Source organism: Bos indicus, chromosome 2 (genome assembly GCF_029378745.1).
Source record: "Bos indicus isolate NIAB-ARS_2022 breed Sahiwal x Tharparkar chromosome 2, NIAB-ARS_B.indTharparkar_mat_pri_1.0, whole genome shotgun sequence".
Taxonomy (NCBI): Eukaryota; Metazoa; Chordata; class Mammalia; order Artiodactyla; family Bovidae; genus Bos; species Bos indicus.
The window spans coordinates 7592404-7612218 of NC_091761.1; the positions used below are offsets into that span (position 1 = coordinate 7592404).

General features: G+C 36.7%; 1 pseudogene; it reads left to right on the forward strand.

The window, feature by feature from the left end:
* The first annotated feature begins 292 nt into the window (after nucleotides 1-292).
* LOC139186526 (tigger transposable element-derived protein 1-like) lies at nucleotides 293-7543 on the forward strand (annotated as a pseudogene).
* Nucleotides 7544-19815: the final 12272 nt, after the last annotated feature.

The following is a 19815-nucleotide window of genomic DNA, read 5'->3' on the forward strand; positions in this document are numbered from 1 at the left end:
AATATCACCTCCTTAATATAATCACCCTGACCCCTGAAAGATTATCAATCCTTCCTTGTGCTTCCCTCGGGCTTCCCTGGTGGCTCAGATGGTAAAGAATCCGCCTGCAATGCGGGAGACCTGGGTTTGATCCCTGGGTTGGGAAGATCCCCTGGAGAAGGTCATGCAACCCACTCTAGTATTCTTATCTGGAGAATCCCCATGGACAGAAGGGCCTGGTGGGCTACTGTCCTTGGGAATACAAAGAGTCAGACACACGACTGCGTGACTAAGCACACTTCCTTGTGCTATCATGGTAGCTTATGTACCTACTTCTCTTTCTGACAGTTCGTCTGTGACTGTCGACTTTGCAGATTTCCTCACTAGACTTGGAGAAAGGTAAGTGCAGAAATCCTATATTATTCATGTTTGATTTCTCAGCACTTTGTCACTCTGCTTGGACATTTTTGTACAAATGATGACCTGGAGATATACCCACTATGCCTTAAAAGACTGGAGAAATAATATTTTCTAAAGCATGATGAGTGTCAGTGTATGAACGGATCCATTTCTCTAATACCTTAAGGACAAAAATACTGACAGGATGGGATGAGAGTGAGATCTGAAAACAACAAGTTACAGTTTGATGATCATTTGCTTCACTCAACACTATTAGTGTTAATCACTCAGTCATGTCCAGTTCTTTGCAATTCCATGGACTGTAGCCCACCAGGCTTCTCTGCCCGTGTGATTTTTCCAGGCAAGAATAGCTTGTCATTCCCTTCTCCAAAGGATCTTCCCAACCCAGAGATCAAACCCAGGTCTCCTGCATTGCAGGCAGATTCTTTACCATCTGAGCCGCCAGGGAATAAACACAAGTATTAGAGCATTTCTCAAAATCCCATCACCATACATGCTTTCGTTTTAGCCTCAAACTATCATCTGGACAAGGAGATATTTACTTATTTTACTGATGAAGACACTAATTACTAGACAGGTTAAATGATTTCGCCAGGCAGAAAGTTAGAAAATGTAGGCAACAAGAATTAAACCCATAACCTCTGGCTATGAGTCCAAAGTTCTTTCCTCTCACATCATCAACTGTGCAAATAAGGTTCAGACATGTATTTTTGACGTTGGATGTATGGAGTCTTTCATAATCTCTGGTCAGATGCTGAAATGAAGTTAGTAGTGTAAGAGATTTAGTGAGAGATAACCCCCAGGATCATAGGAAGCAGGACTGGGCAGAGAGAGACTCGGATTATAACGCACTTATGACAATCTTAGTCAACCCAAAGGATAACTCAGGAGCACAGCTGGCACATCAGGTAAGTCTTTCATTGCAGAAATCGCCAGGCTCTGCTGTCCTCATTCTGCCCAGTCATTGACAGGGAGCTACTCTGAGAGTACTTGACCTTGGCTTGAAAGTGAGGCCCATCCTTCAGGCACTAACAGCCGGAGGCTGTCAGCTAAAATTGCAACTAAATGGCAAGGTCTTTCTTGAAGGTACAGCAATAGTAACTGTATTCACATATAAGCAGTCAAGCTAAATAGGAATCTAAACAATTTTGGAAATGATGCAGCAAGAGATAAGCAGTGAATTAACCCAGATTGCAGAAAAGAACTTAGCTCTGAGGTGGTATTAGAGTAATATATATTTTAAAGTCTTGTTTCTAGAAAAGTGTGAACCAAAAGTTCACGTGAGCTATATTACTTCATGAATTTGTCTTCCTTCTCCAAGAAAATAAGTTGGCCATGGTCAATGACTATTTTCTAACAGTCTTCAGAATATGAGAAAGTATTTCCTTATGAGTCACATAATTCTATTTTGGTGCCTTGTAAGCAAGTTTGTACATGAAACATGAAAATGGAAAGCAGCTGGCTTCAAAATTTTGTATATGAGAATTTTCTTTAGTAGCTTATTAGTTTATAGAATGCATAAGATGGCTTAGAATTACTATAGCCCAAAGTTACCAGATGATTCCTGAAAGGCAAATCCAGTTTCAGTATCAAGAGAACTTAAAGCATAAAAATACAACATACTGTTCCAAGGATTCTTAAGTAAGAAAAATTTGTAGAGATGCATGGCTAAGTATTGGATAAATTAATCAGCTTGAGATTGGTGGCAATAATGTTGTTAGAAAAATTATTGCTGAGCTGTTTCTCAGTTTCCATCCTGTATATATTATAGCAATGCTTATGAATATTTTGCTAAAGTGAAATAGAGTTAGCTATCTATAGGTATAAATAAATTTATCTACTGATTTACAGATGCAATGTTACTTAGATTAGTAGGTGTGTCCAAATCATTTAGAAGTCAAGCAGATACAGTTCAGCAACTAAACTGTTTTCAAGACAGTTGAAAACCACTGGCTTATATTTTTCAGAGAATTCTGAAGAGAATCAAAATGTATCATTCTCATCAATATTTATAACATTCCCCTTACAACACCCTTCTTATAATGATGACATGTATAGTCATCATTCTTCCTCCATCCCCAACAAATATTTTTTTTTCTTTTCCTCCACTTCCTTTTCTTTCCTGTCTTCTATTATGAAAGTCAATTTAGTCAATCTTTAATAAGCTAGAATCTTTTTAATTTCAGGGAGAGGAAAAAAAGAAATATTAATCTGGTAACAGCAATATTCTCTTTGAGTAAGGAATATCATGAATACAAACTAATTAATATAACTTTTGTTCTAGTCACATTTTGCAGAACTCAAAATTCACAATTTTATATAATGTTCAGGCATTAAGGAAAAACATTTTTAGAATATCTGAGTCTTAACAGAACCCCATTTCCTAATAATTCCTGGAATTCTTACTTACAAGACAAATCCATCTTCAATGCTGCTAACTTTACAGTTAGCATCTGGGCCTTTAACAAGCTTTGCCCTTAGGTCACCTCCTGCAGGCCCAAGGTAAGGATTCCTAGGATTTCTGCTACTTACACTATACATGCTTCTCTCTATGTATGGGCCCAACGCATCCTACAATGTATTTCCCTGGTTATGGTAACCAAATTGTGATGGTACATAAGACTTCAACGAATGGCTGAGGACAATACAAGAAAACAATCAAACAAAAACTGAGTTAAATTGAATACTCTCTCAGGGATATAGAGTACAAAATTTATAGGAAGTTCTTGTCATGCAAGTTGTTTCGTAGGTACATAATACAATTTAGTGGTTTAGAAAATTTTGTTTTCTTTGGAAATTCAAATTAACCCTTTGATTATGACATGAGCATACATGGCAAAAACTATACCAAGAAGACCTTTTGAATGTTTCTGTTTTATGCTGTTCTGTTTTGGATTTTTGCTATAGAGATTCTAATCCAGCAGTTTATATTATGTAGGTGTCAGCTGGGTTATTCTACATCTTTTGTTGTAACTTCTTAGGCAGCTACATGAGGTATGAAGGTTTTCTCTAGACTAAATGAGACCCTAAGAACCAGCAGCAAGTCAGGCAGAACTCCAGTCTAGCATGACCTGTAACCTAAGTTCACTTACTTCATGGAGCACAGAGGTAGAAAGAAGTTGGAGCTCTGCATGCCACAATACCGCTTGCAGATTCAGCAATCAATGTAGGTATGCGAGAATGACATGGAAGGATAGGAACGTTCTTTCTTGCCACTACTTCTCAAGGAGCATAAGTTTCTATATTTTGGCTTAGTTTAGGAATACTAAAAAAAAAAAAAAAAAAGAAATATATGGTTCTCCCTACAGCTTCAATCCATAATTCCTGTATTCATGAGGCTTAATTTGTCTGTACCTAATGATAATCTGCAATAATATATACATACTGATTTTTCACTCACATAACAGACGTCATAAAGTAGCGTTCAGCTATCTTTTGAAAGTTTTATTCTCATCACACACCTGAATAGCCTCTGAATTTTGTATTATAAAATTTATTTCATAGTGCACAAACCACATGAGCCTTCTTTCGGTTTTTTAAGCATGTTGTGTTCATTTCTGTTTTAGGGCCCATCAAATATGACCCATAATTGATCTAAGGGTCTGTTAGCCTGAGCTATTCAGAAGTGTCTAGATAATTGGCCTTTGTTCTACTTTTGCAGAAATAAATTCAGAAAAGTACTTAGGACAGGGTGTCCTGGCATGAAAGTGGTAAATAAGAGCCTTATTAATGCTGCATTAGTCTTATTGTATACTGATGAATACATTTTATACTCTGTGAATAACAAGCTTAATTTTTTACTTTTTGATTTCCCATTGTAAGCTTTACTTACCACTGTGGAAGATGTAGATTTAGTTTCTCCCACTTAATTGCATCTTACTTAAGTATCCTTCTTTCCAACATACAAGCTTACCTCTTTTCACTGCTCTTTGAAGATACTGCTTATTTTTACAAATTGAAATTCTGTAGCAACCTTGTGTCAAGCAAGTCTATCGGCTCAGTTTTTCCAATAGCATTTGCTGTGTCACATTTTGGTAACTGGAAATGGCAACCCACTCCAGTGTTCTTGCCTGGAGAATCCCAGGGATGGGAGAGCCTGGTGGGCTGCCGTCTATGGGGTCGCACAGAGTCGGACACGACTGAAGTGACTTAGCAGCAGCAGCAGCAGCAGCAGCAGCAGCAGCAATATTTCAAATGTTTCCATTGTTATTATATTTATTACCTTGATTTGTGACCAGGAAATCTTTGATGTTACTGTTGACTGTTTTGAGACACCATGAACCACATCCATATAAAATGGAAAACTTAATCCATAAATGTTGTATGTGTTCTGACTGCTCTACCCATTGGCCTTTCCCTCATTTCTTTCCCTCTTTGTGCCTACTCATTCCCTGAAACACAACAATACTGAAATTAGGCCAGTTAATAACCCTATAGTGGCTTCTAAGTGTTCAAAGGAAAGGAAAAGAGTGACGTGTCTCTCAAATTTAAATCAAAAGCTATAAATGATGAAGCTTGGTAAAGAAGTCATGTCCAAAGCTGAGATGGGCAGAAACCTAGTCTTCTTGAAGCAAACAGTTAGCCAAGTTGTGAATGCAAAGGGACAGTTCTTGAAAAAAATAGAAAGTACCACTCCAGTGAACACACAAGTGATAAGAAAGTGAAACACCCTTATGGTTGATAAGGAGAAAGTTTTAGTGATCTAGATAGATCAAACCAGCCACAATATTCCCTTAAGCCAAAGCCTAATCCAGAACAAGAGCCTGATTCTCTTCAATGTTTTGAAGGTTGAGAGAAATGAGGAAGCTGCAGAAGAAATGTTTGAAGATAACAGAAGTTTCTTCATGAGGTTTAAGGAAAGAAGCCAACTTCATATCATAAAAGTACAAAGTAAAGCAGCAAATGCTGTTGTTGAAGCTGCAGCAAGTTATCCATAAGATCTAGCTAAGATAAACAATGAAACCAGCTTATATTGGGAAAAATAATACCTAAGATTTTCACAGCAAAAGAGGTGAAGTCACTGCCTGGCTTCAAAGCTTGGAGGTTTGAAAGGCAGGGGATATATGTATCAGTTCAGTTCAGTTCAGTTCAGTCACTCAGTCATGTCCGACTCTTTGCAAACCCATGAATCGCAGCATGCCAGGCCTCCCTGTCCATCACCAGCTCCCGGAGTTCACCCAGACTCATGTCCATCGAGTCCATGATGCCATCCAGCCCTCTCATCCTCTGTCGTCCCCTTCTCCTCCTGCCCCCAATCCCTCCCAGCATCAGAGTCTTTTCCAATGAGTCAACTCTTCGCGTGAGGTGGCCAAAGTACTGGAGTTTCAGCTTTAGCATCATTCCTTCCAAAGAAATCCCAGGGCTGATCTCCTTCAGAATGGACTGGTTGGATCTCCTTGCAGTCCAAGGGACTCTCAAGAGTCTTCTCCAACACCACAGTTCAAAAGCATCAATTCTTTGGTGCTCAGCTTTCTTCACAGTCCAACTCTCACATCCATACATGACCACTGGGAAAACCATAGCCTTGACTAGATGGACCTTTGTTGGCAAAGTAATACCTATGTTGAGGTATTCATGTTGAGGATTGACAGAAAACAACAAAATTCTGTAAAGTAATTATTTTTCAATTAAAAATAAATTAATTTAAAATCAAAAAAAGCTTGAAAGGACAGATTGGCTCTCTTGTTAGGGTCTAATGCAGTGGGGGATTTGAAGTTGAAGCCAATGCTTATTTACCTATTTGAAACTCTTAAGACCTTTAAGATTTATGCTAAACCTACTCTGCCTTGTCTATAAATGAAACACATAGATGTGCTGGATGACAGCACATCTATTGGCAACACGGTTCATTGAATATTTAAAGTTGAGACCGTTCAGAAAAGATTTCTTTCCTATTGCGAAAGATTCCTCTCAACAATCTTCACAGCATCCTTACCAGGTGAAGATTCTATCCCAAGAAACTAGTTTACTTATCCACAAGAAGCAACTCTTCATTTTTTAACATTTATTGTAAGATTCCCTTGTGGAATCGGGCTTCCCTTGTGGCTCAGCTTGTAAAGAATCTGCCTGCAATGTGGGAGACCTGGGTTTGATCCCTGGGTTGGGAAGATCCCCTGGAGAAGGGAAAGGCTACCCACTCCAGTATTCTGGCCTGGAGAATCGCATGGACTGTGTAGTCCATGGGGTTGCAAACAGTCAGACACGACTGGGGGCCTTTTTTGTTTGTTTGTTGTTGTAAGACTGCAGCAATTCAGTCTCATCTTCAGGCTCCAATTGTAATTATGCTTCTGCTGCTTTTCCACCATGTCTTCAGTTTTGAAAGACTCCTTTCAAAATATTACTGCTCACTGACAATGCAGCTAGTCACCCAAGAGGTCTAATGGAGATATATAATGATAATATTGTTTTCATGCCAGCTAACACATCCATTCTGCAGCCCATGGATTATAAGTAATTTTGAGTTTCAAATCTAATTCTTGAAATTTTGTAAGGCTGCCATTGTGGTTGATAGTGATTTCTGCAATGAATCTGGGCAAAGTAAATTGAAAACCTTCTGAAGAGGATCACCGTTTCAGACTCCGTGAAGAACATTCGTGAAGAGATCCAAATGTCAGCTTTATGTAGGAGTTTGGAAGGTGTTGATTCCAACCCTCATGGATGACTTTGAAATGTTCAAGACTTCAGTGGATGAAGTAACTGCAGGCATGGTGAAAACACTGCAGGCATGGTGAAAATAGCAGCAGAAGCAAAATTGTAAGTGGAGCTTGAAGATAAGAGTGAATTGCTGCAATCTGAAAATGTTAGGAAATGGAAGAGTTGCTTCTTAGGGATGCATAAAGAAAGTAGCTTCTTGAGATAGAATCTACACCTGATGAGGATGCTGTGAAGGTTGTTGAGAAGACGATAAAGGATTTAGAATATTACATAAACTTTGTTGATAAAGAAGTGGCCGATTTTGAGAGGACTTACTCCAATTTTGAAAGAAGTTCTGTAGGTAAATGCTGTCAAAATCATTACATTCTGTTGAGAAATCATTCGTGAAATGGAGAGTCAATCAATGTGGCAAATTTCATTGTTGTCTTATTTTAAGAAATTGACAAAGCTAGCCCAACCTTCAGCAACCACCATCCTGGTTATTCAGTAGTCATCACAAGGCAAGACCCTCCACCAGCACAAACTTGCCAAAGTTCACACAATGGTTAGCATTTTTCAACAATAAAGCACTTTTAACTAAGGTATGTGCATTTGTTTTAGCCAATACTAGTGCACAGTTAGGCTACAGAATACTGTAAATATAACTTATGCACTTGGAAACCATAAAAATTAGTGTGACTTGCTTTATAGCAATATTTGCTTTATTATAGTGATCTGAAACCAAGCCCACAATATGTCCAAGATATGCCTTAGTTAATTTGCACTTTTGATTAGTTCAATATCTAGTATCTACTTTATACTTAGATTACATTATACCTAGATTATCTACATTATACATAGACATGTTGAATGTTATAATCATGTCTCTCATGTGTAACTCCTGTTTTTTTTCTAGAATTAATAAAGGATTTGAATGTTTATATTTGTAAAATTTTCTTACTATTTTCTATTAACTGAAGCCCTTACAGTGGTTTCAGAATGCAGTACGCGGTAGTAGTAGTAGTTCAGTTGCTCAGTCGTGTCCGACTCTTTGCGACCCCATGGACTGCAGCACGTAGGCCTCCCTGCCCATCACCAACATATGTGGACTATAATGTATTTAATCATTCCAGTATCTTTAAACATTAAGTTTGTTATAACTTTCGCTGTTAAAAATATGAATATGGGATATTTGCATATAATAACAGCTAGCACTAGATCTTCTTACCACATTTCCACTTGGACTGATTTAACCTTCATAACAACCCTGTGGCTATACTTACTGCCAGATGAGCAACTGAGGCACAGTGATGTTCACACAGCTAGGAAGAGGCGGTCATAAGATGTGAGCTCCGGCAGCCTTGCTCGAGAGTCCATCATTTTCCCATTATTTCATACAATGCCTCCAACAGTATCAGTGTCTATTAGGGTTTTTTTTTTTTTTTTCCCTTAGGATAAATTCCTAGAAGTCATATTTTTGAAACACATTGTAATAAAGAATATTTTTTGAAAGAATCTACTGTCCTGGAAAAAGTTTTTCCTTAACACTGTTCCAATGTTAAGACTAGTGGGAAGGTAATGAAGATTGTCTTTCTAATCTAACTTAAAACTTGCTAATTCTCACTTTAAAAATAGCCCAAATAGGGGCTTCCCTGGTGGTTCAGTGGTAAAGAATTGGCATGTCAAATGCAGGATACAGGGCTTTGAACACTGATCAGGGAGGAGCCCTCATGGCACACAGCAACTGCGCTCTGGGCACCACAACTATTGAGCCTGTGCTCTTGAGCCAAGCAGCCACAACCCCTGATCCCACATACCACGACTACTGAAGGCTGCATGGCCGAGAGCCCGTGCTCTGCATTAAGAGAAGCCGCTGAAATGAGAGTCCTGCCCACTGCAACTACAGAGTAGTCCCTGCTTGTCGCAACTAAAGAAAAGCCCATGCAGCAATGAATACCCAGCACAACCATAAATAAATAAATAAATATTATTTTTAATATAAATTTATTTATTTTAATTGGAGGTTAATTACTTTACAATATTGTATTGGTTTCTCCATACATCAACATGAATCCGGCACAGGTATACACGTGTTCCCCATCCCGAACCCCACTCCCTCCTCCTTCCCCGTACCATCCCGCTGGGTCATCTTAGTGCACCATTATTTTAAGAAATTTTTTAAGTAGCCCAAATCAAAGGTGCTGTGTCGTCATTTTTATATTCAATTTCTTTAAGTACTATAGGGCTTATAAAATATTTAACAATTATTTTCTTTTTTACTCTTTTTAACTTTTTAGTCATGTCTTATATTCTTCACCAACAATGTATATTTTCTTTATAATATGATGAAATTTTAAATGCTAAGGAAACCCATTTCCTGTCATGTTTGTGATAATTTTTCCTAAATTTTTCTGTTATATTAAATCTTGACATTTATAATTTTAATTCTTTTTTGTTGTTGTTGTTAGTTGAAAAGAAGGTATGTCCTTTAGTAGCTGAACATGTAACAAACTTTATAAAGGTACTTTCCAAATCATAAAAAATGCTTTTCAAAGTCTAAAATGTGTATCCTCTCACTGCTATTATATTTCTGACAGTTTATCAATATGTGCATGTGTGTGTATAAAACTTTACTTACATATTATTTAATTTTAAAAAATCATGCTTTTCAGCAATATGAGATAGTCTTTTTAAGAAAGATCATCCAAATTCTAATTACTAGAAACATCTGTAATATTTGATCAGCATTATTCCAGATAACTCTCTAGAGAGAAAGAAATACAGATTTAATTTTAGAGGTGTATTTTAGTCTTAATAAAATTATATTTAATTTTAATTGTGTATAACTCCAAATTTCCATAAAACTTTTAGAACTAGGCAATTCCTTCCTTACCAAAAATGACATTTTTTTTCCTAAAATATTCTTCTAAAGTTAAGATTTAGAAATACAATGAAAACTTGAAGTGATTGGAGTTTTATTTAAATGATTTTCACATTTTGTCACAACTTATTTTGAAATTTTTGAAATTCGTAGATAATATACAATAACAGTAAAACAAAGACTCCATATACTCTTTCAAAGATTTATGGAATCATTGGCATTTTCTGGCTTTTAAAAAAATTGTTTCAATTAATATAGCTTTTATTTACTATTAGGAAAGATGATATAATGTACATTTATATGTCTCTTTTTCTTACTCCTTTGATTTATGTTATTAATATACTTATGTTCATATTGAATACTTTCTTTCTAAACTGATAGTTACTATAACTGAATTCAGTTTTGTAGTTAAAAGGATTAAAATTACTCCCAACAATTTCTCTTCCCATCTCCTCAAGGGAGTTTCTAAAGTACTGTGCTTGCTATACTGGTTGTTGCAGAATACTTTTGTTTGTCTATTTGACACTAAATTTGCTAAAATTCTTAGACACTGTGATCTTCTATCTGCTGCTGTTAATATGATGAACATTTACCTAAGAAAAAGCCTGGGGTTATATTTCATATCTCTCATATTTGTAGACATCATTTACTAGCTAGAAAACACTGTCTTCTGGCATAAGAGGCTGCTCCTGTCTGTCTGGATACCATCTATTAAGGATGTTAAATCCTCAAGACATGTCTGGTGCTTGTTCTTTTCTATCAGTTTTCCCTGGTAAATAGCATGCTCCACAAATCTACAGATTTCAGTCTTTGTTTCAGAATTTTCACCTATTATTTGAATTTGAATAGATTTTTATATTGTATGTATTCTGTTCTCGACAAAAGTACTAATTCTGTGTGGCCCAGATGTCTTTTGTTACTATATTTTTAATGTTTTGTAGTCCTATTTAATTAGTAAGGATTTTCCTTTTATTATGTGTTTTGGCTCAAAGCTACCCACATATTTCTGACATTCTTTTCAACCATTTTACTTTATCTTTTTTTGTTTCCATAGTATCTTAAATATTTTAATTCACTCCCACTTCTTCCCCATGCTCTATTCACAAACTTTTCTTTTGCACTGATGTATTGTCTTCTGCTATCTTAAGACTTTTCTTTCAGTTCTTTACTACTAAAAAAAAAAGTTTTCTTTCATTATTTTGAGATTTTGAAGGATAATTTCTAATGTCTCCCTATATTTTTATGTAAGCATTTTTCTTGAGGTGCATGATGTTTATGTTTTGATTATGTGTCTATTCTTTTTATGATTAGCAGTTTTAATGCATCAAAATTTTATTAGCTTATTTCCCATTAAGATTCATCTTTGAATTAACAATGGTCTTCAGAAAATACAATGTACAGAGAGGCAATTGGAAATAAAGCACAGAGAGCACTTATTTTCTGGAACACACACCCTTCCATTTTCTTTGTATCTGATAACGCTCTTTGTACAAGGGACATAATCCCCCTCAAGTCTTGTTTAAGAAACTCATGGGCCTCATAGCAATTCCTGTTCAGGCCCAGACCATCTGTTTGATGATCTGGCTCTTCCTCTTTCACTCCACTTCACACTCTGTCCTATCCTGGAGTTAGGTGTCCAAATCCTAAATAAAAGAAGTTGCTTATCGTCTTAATTTTTCTCTCAGTTTCCCTATGTAGTTATTTTAACTGAGTTACTTTCTGGACATTCTATCTAAAACCTAAGACTATACTGAACTAGATCTAATCTCTAATCAAGCTACACTCACATATGCCTTCCATGAAGATGATACTTATGGAGAATATGTACTTTACTAAAGTTTAAAGGCAATAATGTTCAATACGTTCCTCATCTCAGTCTAGGCTTTACAGTTTTGGCAAGCGTGTCCCATGGTTTGTGGTTTGAGGTTATGATTGTCTTTGTGTTTTTTTGGCTGCATTGCAATGCATGTGGGGACATGTGGGATCCTGGTTCCCAGACCAGGGATCAAACCCTCACCTCCTGCATTTTGAGCAGAGTCTTAACTGCTGGTCTGCCAGAGAAATCCCATGGCTGTTTTTTAATACCACCGATGAAGTACTTTTAATACCTGATATTTGTTGCAAGATGTAAAACTGTGTAAACTGTGAATGTTTGTCTTAATTTCTGTAGATTTATTCATTTTTCTGGAAGATCACTTTGCCCTTCTGAGGTCAATCTTCCATTTCTCCAATGCAATTGGGAAGAATATGGTGATTCTTCATTAAAAGATGTTATCATGGTACTCACAACCTGAATTAGAAATCATGACCATGTTTTTGAAGTGCAGAAGTTCCTATATCTTAGTAACAGTATATTTTTGTAATCAATTTTCTTTATGTTTAGAAAAACATCTTTCCCACAAAAAGAACAGCTATTTCTGCTTCATTGACTTCACTAAAGCCTTTTAGTGTGTAGATCACAACAAACTGTGGGAATTCTTAAAGAGATGGGAAAACCAGGCCCCATTACCTGTCTCCTAGTAAAGCTGTATGCAAGTCAAGAAGTAATAGTTAGAACTGGACAAGGAACAACACACTGATTCCAAATTAGGAAAGGAGTACCACAAGGCTATATATTGTCCCTATGTTTATTTAACTTATATGCAGAGTACATCATGTGAAATACTGGGCTGGATGAAGCACAAGCTGGGATCAAGATTGCCGGGAGAAATATCAATAACCTCAGATATGCAGATGGCACCACCCTTATGGCAGAAAGCGAATAAGAACTAAAGAGCCTCTTGATGAAAGTGAAAGAGGAGAGTAAAAAGACTGCTTTAAAATTCTACATTCAAAAAACGAAGATCATGGCAACCGGTGTTATCACTTCATGACAAATAGATGGGGAAACAGTGAAAGGATTTATTTTCTTGGGCTCCAAAATCACTGCAGATGGTGACTGCAGCTATGAAATTAAAAAATGCTTCCTCCTTGGAAGAAAATCTATGAGCAACCTAGACAGCATATTAAAAAGCAGAGACATTACTTTGCCAACAAAGGTCTGTCTAGTCAAAGCTATGGTTTTTCCAGTCAAAGCTATGGTTTTCCAGCTAGTCATGTATGAATGTAAGAGGCCATAAAGAAAGCTGAGCGCCAAAGAACTGATGCTTTGAACTGTGGTGTTGGAGAAGACTCTTGAGAGTCCCTTGGACTGCAAGGAGATCAAATCAATCAATCCTAAAGGAAATCAGTCCTGGAAGGACTTATGCTGAAGATGAAGCTCCAATACTTTGGCCACCTGATGAGAAGAACCATAAACCAGAGCTTTGACTATGGTTTGCAAAAATCATAGCTTTGACTAGACTCACAACTAACTTTATTCCTCACAACACATTCTATCTTGAAGGGAGATCTTAATGGAACACTGTTTTTGTTGCCACAGATACCACTGATAAGCCAACAGAAAAGAAAAGCAAAGAGACTCTCCATGAATAATCCTCTTTTCTCAGATAGTGAAGTGAAAGTCGCTCAGTGTATCTGACTCTTTGTAGCCCCATGGATTATACAGTCCATGGAGTTCTCTAGGCCAGAATACTGGAGAGGGTAGCCTTTCCCTTCTCCAGGGGATCTTCCCAACCCAGGGATCGAACTCAGGTCTCCCGCAGTGTAGGCAAATAGGAGGCTCAATAATTATCAGGATCAGAGACACTTTTGTTATTATATATAAAGTTCTATTATTACATTAAAAAATCCATTAACTTTGTTTACTCAATTTTTCACCCAGTTTACACAGCCTCAGTTTCCATATGTGAAACCAACGAGTATCCCTAGAACCGAAGAAGCTCCGATTTTGCATTCTGGGTATGCTGATATATGCCAGTCCATTCTTGATTTAAAATAATTGTAGTTTAAGATAAAACCATAGGAAATTAGTTGCTAAAGTATGTGTAGGGCCCAGTTTAGTGTTATCAAGAGGTACACCCTTTCTCCTAGTGAATAAAAGACAAACACACACACACCCATGCAGACACAGGGTATCTACAGAAAAAAGAAAATAGCTTCAACCGTATATTTATTGTATGTTTTTCTTGCAGAAGGTGAAGTTTCACACAAATTTTTATTTAGTGAAAAAAATACATGAACACACACACATACAGACACACAATGTTTACTGAGAAGAGAACATAGTTTCAGCAGCATATTTATTGTGTATTTCCCTTGGAGAACATGAGGTTTCACACAAGTTTTTATATATGGCTGGGCTGCATTTTTGGTCATCATGGAAATAATTTTATCTTTCACCATTCTATGTTCTTCTCACAATGCTTATGTTAAATATTTTCATCATTAAATAGCATTATCAATTTAATTTTAATGAATTTTTTATCAAACAAAAGCTTCATCATAGACCTTTTGTTTGTTAAGGCCATTATGTGATTATTCTGTACTTTTCCATACTGTGTATATATCTGACATTCTATTTCTTATTTATTTAAAAAAAAGCCACAGTCCTAATGTCTCATGAAAATTAAAGCCGAATTCTTAAACTGGGGGTATCTCCTTCAAAGAGCAATTCCAGAGTATCATCTGCAGTGAATATCTTGCCCCTTAGGCAATAGCCAAGTCTTGACAGCTCTACTCTCCAAATGATACAGATACGCTCTCCCTTCCATGAACTTGTTCACATCGTACTTGTACTGTGCTAATAGTTGTTGATTTCAACCAAACTGATTTACAGTAAATGACAAGGGGCAGAATGAACTCTCATTCATCATGTTCTGTAGCTTATCTTCTTCCATTGCTATGAGTATCAGAAATATACTTGGCCTAGTAAAAAAGAGCATGGTCTTTGCAAGTGGATAGGAATATAGGTGTATGTCATGACATTTGCAAACTGTGTGACCTGGTCCAATGATTGCATCCTTCTTGTCCCTTATTTTTCTCTTTTTTGAAAAGATGAAATAATAATACCTAAATTGCAGTTTTCTGTGAGGACTAAATGACAACATAAATGCAAAATCCTTACAGTAGTGTCTGAAATACACTACACACTCACTAAATATTCAGTTCTGTTCAGTTCAGTTCAGTCACTCAGTCCTGTCTGACTCTTTCTGACCCCATGAATCGCAGCACGCCAGGCCTCCCTGTCCATCACCAACTCCTGGAGTTCACTCAGACTCACGTCCATAGAGTCAGTGATGCCATCCAGCCATCTCATCCTCTGTCGTCCCCTTCTCCTGCCCCCAATTCCTCCCAGCATCAGAGTCTTTTACAGTGAGTCAATTCTTCGAATGAGGTGGCCAAAGTACTGGAGTTTCAGCTTGAGCATCATTCCTTCCAAAGAAATCCCAGGGCTGATCTCCTTCAGAATGGACTGGTTGGATCTCCTTGCAGTCCAAGGGACTCTCAAGAGTCTTCTCCAACACCACAGTTGAAGAGCATGAATTCTTCGGTGCTCAGCTTTCTTCAAGTCCAACTCTCACATCCATACATGACCACTGGAAAAAACATAGCCTTGACTAGATGGACCTTTGTTGGCAAAGTATTGTCTCTGCTTTTGAATATGCTATCTAGGTTGGTCATAACTTTCCTTCCAAGGAGTAAGCATCTTTTAATTTCATGGCTGCAGTCACTATCTACAGTGATTTTGGAGCCCACAAAAATAAAGTCTGACACTGTTTCCACTGTTTCCCCATCTATTTCCCATGAAGTGATGGGACCGGATGCCATGATCTTCATTTTCTGAATATTGAGCTTTAAGCCAACATTTTCACTCTCCACTTTCACTTTCATCAAGAGGCTTTTGAGTTCCTCTTCACTTTCTGCCATAACGGTGGTGTCATCTGCATATCTAAGGTTATTGATACTTCTCTGGGCAATCTTGATTCCAGCTTGTATTTCTTCCAGTCCAGCATTTCTCATGATGTACTCTGCATTTAAGTTAAATAAGCACAGTGACAATATACAGCCTTGACATACTCCTTTTCCTATTTGGAACCAGTCTGTTGTTCCATGTCCAGTTCTAACTGTTGCTTCCTGGCCTACACACAGATTTCTCAAGAGGCAGGTCAGGTGGTCTGGTATTCCCATCTCTTTCAGAATTGTCCACAGTTTTTATTGTGATCCACATGGTCAAAGGCTTTAGCATAGTCAATAAAGCAGAAATAGATGTTTTTCTGGAACTCTCTTGTTTTTTCCATGATCCAGCGGATGTTGGCAATTTGATCTCTGGTTCCTCTGCCTTTTCTAAATCCTGCTTGAACATCTGGGAAGTTCACGGTTCACGTACTGCTGAAGCCTGGCTTGGAGAATTTTGAGCATTACTTTACTAGCGTGTGAGATGAGTGCAAATGTGTGGTAGTTTGAGCATTCTTTGGCATTGCCTTTCTTTGGGATTGGAATGAAAACTGACCTTTTCCAGTCCTGTGGCCACTGCTCAGTTTTCCAAATTTGCTGGCATATTGAGTGCAGCACTTTCACAGCATCATCTTTCAGGATTTGAAATAGCTCAACTGAAATTCCATCACCTCCACTAGCTTTGTTTGTAGTGATGCTTTCTAAGGCCCACTTGACTTCACATTCCAGAATGTCTGGCTCTAGATGAGTGATCATACCATCATGATTATCTGGGTCGTGAAGATCTTTTTTGTAGAGTTCTTCTGTATAGTCTTGCCACCTCTTCTTAATATCTTCTGCTTCTGTTAGGTCCATACCATTTCTGTCCTTTATCGAGCCCATTTTTGCATGAAATATTCCCTTGGTATCTCTAATTTTCTTGAAGAGATCTCTAGTCTTTCCCATTCTGTTGTTTTCCTCTATTTCTTTGCACTGATGGCTGAGGAAGGCTTTCTTATCTCTTCTTGCTATTCTTTGGAACTCTGCATTCAGATGCTTATATCTTTCCTTTTCTCTAGCCGCTATTAACTTTTTTGAATTGAAAGTAGTTTAGTATATACTGTGTTTTTCTCAGTATATGCAATTGGGTTTTACTTTGGCTTATAGTTAAAGTTAGTCATAGCCCTTCCATTCCCCTTGTCAAGAACTGATTGAAGTTTAGTAAGTAAATTAGCACTCTCCGGGAGGTGAAACTATAATATCAATAAAACACAAGTGAATGCTCAATGAATGCCCCTAAATAAAGAAGTTTCAGTTTATTTGAAAGAAAGACATTATCATAATGCTTGATATCAGGACATGTATAAAGTCTAAAGTATACATGTATAAAGTATAAAGTGTGGAGCCCTGTCAGCCATCTTATTGATGGTTGATTAAATTATTTCTCCTGTATACCATGCCACTTAACTTCCAAATATGTGATCTGATTGATTTTTATATCATAATAAGCTTGTTTTTGCTTGGGTTTTCTGTTATTTGTCATCAAATGAAAACTATCACAGATTTTCTTCTGAAACATAAATGCACAGAGTGCATATGAATGTGTATGTACATTGGTACTGTCAGTTGCAATAAACAAAAGTAGAAAACAAATTTGAAGACAGAAAGTGTTATCTTACAACACATAACTGGAAAAGTCTATAGCTGAGTCAATAATCTGTTGTCATTCTGTAAGGGGTCTAGATTGACTTCCTTTATTCTCTCTGCTCTCTCCTCTCCATGTGTCCCCTTCATCTTCATGACAGTAGCAGGAGGGTTGTGGTAATTCTACACTGCATTTTTATACACAGGAAAGTATAGAGGAATGTAATAAACTTTCATCAGTTCTTTTTTTCCAGTTTTACTGAGAAATAATTGACATACTTAAATATGTTTAAGTTTAAGGTGTACAACATACTTATTTAACTTACATACATCATAAAACTATCACCACCATAAAATAGGTTTAGTTAACATCCATCATATCATACAGATAGGATAAAAAGAAAAGAAAAAAACTGTGATGAGAACTCTTAGGATCTACTCTCAGCAATTTTCTTATATATAACACAGCAGTGTTAACTATGGTCATCATGTTGTATATTACATACCTAGCACTTATTTATCTTACAACTGAATTTTGTACTTTTTGGTCTCTTCTTTTAATTCCCCACCCCCATTCCATATCTTTTTTCACCACAAATCTCTTTCTCAATGAGTTTAGTGAGGTGTTTTGGCTTTGTTTTTTTTTTTTTTTTTAGATTATACTTATGAGTTAATACAGTATTTGTCTTTCTTTGACTTATTTCATTTAGCATAATGCCTTCAAGTTCCATTCATGTTGTTGCAAATGCTAAGATTTCCTTATTTTATGGCTGAATAATATATATATAATATATATTATGTAGATATTTATATGTGAACATAATGTATATTTTATATGTATTGTATCTGTAAATATGTGTGTGTGTATACCCAACTTCTTATCTGTTCATCTATTGATGGATACTTAAGTTGTTTCTATGTCTTAGCTATTATAAATAATGCTACTATGAACCTGGAACTACAGGTTTTTGTGTTACTGTTTTTGTTTCCTTTGGATATACTCCCAGAAGTAGAATTGCCAAATCATATGGTAGTCTTGATTTTAATTTTTTCAAGAACTTCCATATGGCTTTCGGGCCCAAGTGTTATCTTTTCTCCACTTTCAGGCCAATACTTGTTATCTGTCTTTTTGATGATTATTTTGACTCTGTCTTAGCATCAGGCAAGTATTCCACAAAAAAAAACCTATTTTAGCTTCCCTGGGTGTTTTATCAGACACTACGCTTCCCTAGTGGCTCAGCAATAAAGAATCTGCCTGCAAGGCAGGAGACCCGGATTTGATCCCTGGGTCAGGAAGATCCCCTGGAGGAGGGCATGGCAACCCACTCTAGTACTCTTGCCTAGAGAATCCCGTGGACAGAGAAGCCTGGCAGACTACAGTCCATAAGGTTGCACAGAATTGGACATGACTGAAGAGACTAAGCAGCAGCAACAGAAAATTAAGGGAAGTACTACAGGATGATTAACTTAAACCTTAGTTGCTAAACACTTGCAGAGAGAATGGAGGATAGAATCATCTTTAAAACAAATGAAATCCACTTAATAAAGATGGGGTCAACTTCCTTTCAAGCATAATGGATGTTTACTTAGCTGAGGGTTGGATAACTGAAAGAAATAGTGTTTCCATTAGAAAGGGACAAATAGATTAGTAATCAACAATTTTTGACTAGAGTATTTATATTTTTTTTAATCTATGCTTTCCCCTAGAAATTCAAAGAATTTTGAATTACCCGTGTAGCAGAGTTCAACCAATGGATATTTTTGGAATAGCCATGGAAAAGGATACATAATCCTTAAGTTCAACTTTGAGACATTACCTACCTACCTATCACCTTTGCAAATACCATAATACATTCCTTCGGGTAGAGTGATAAAAATAATTCTTAGCATTGTATACTATGTACTAATCACTCTTCTGAGCAACACATATTATTCATTTAATCCTCACGATTACCTGTTAGATGTTATTTCACAGAGGAGTTAACTTGGACATAGAGAAGTTAAGTGACTTGCCCAGTCTCACACTAAGTAGGTAACTGGGCCAGGATTTGAATCCAGGCATTCTGGCTTCAGAGACAATAATCTTTACTATTGTGGAATCTGCATCTTTGTGTTCCTAGCTCATAAAATTCAAGCATGTTTTGTCCTTTCTTAAATGCCCACTGATCTTATATTATTCTGACTCTACCCATCCAAGCTTACAAGCATGATTCAGTATGTTCCTGAATATGTGTATGCACCCATTGAGAGTATGAACAGATGAAGAACATGAATAAAGAAAAGATTTAATTATATATTGAGTTATAATCATTTCTTTAAACAGAGTCATCAATTTGTATTGCAATGACTTAGGGTTTAGGCAAAAAATATACTTGGAAATTTTCACTAAAAAAGCAGGGCATGTTACTAGCTATAGCAATATACATTGTGTCTAACAGCTGGTT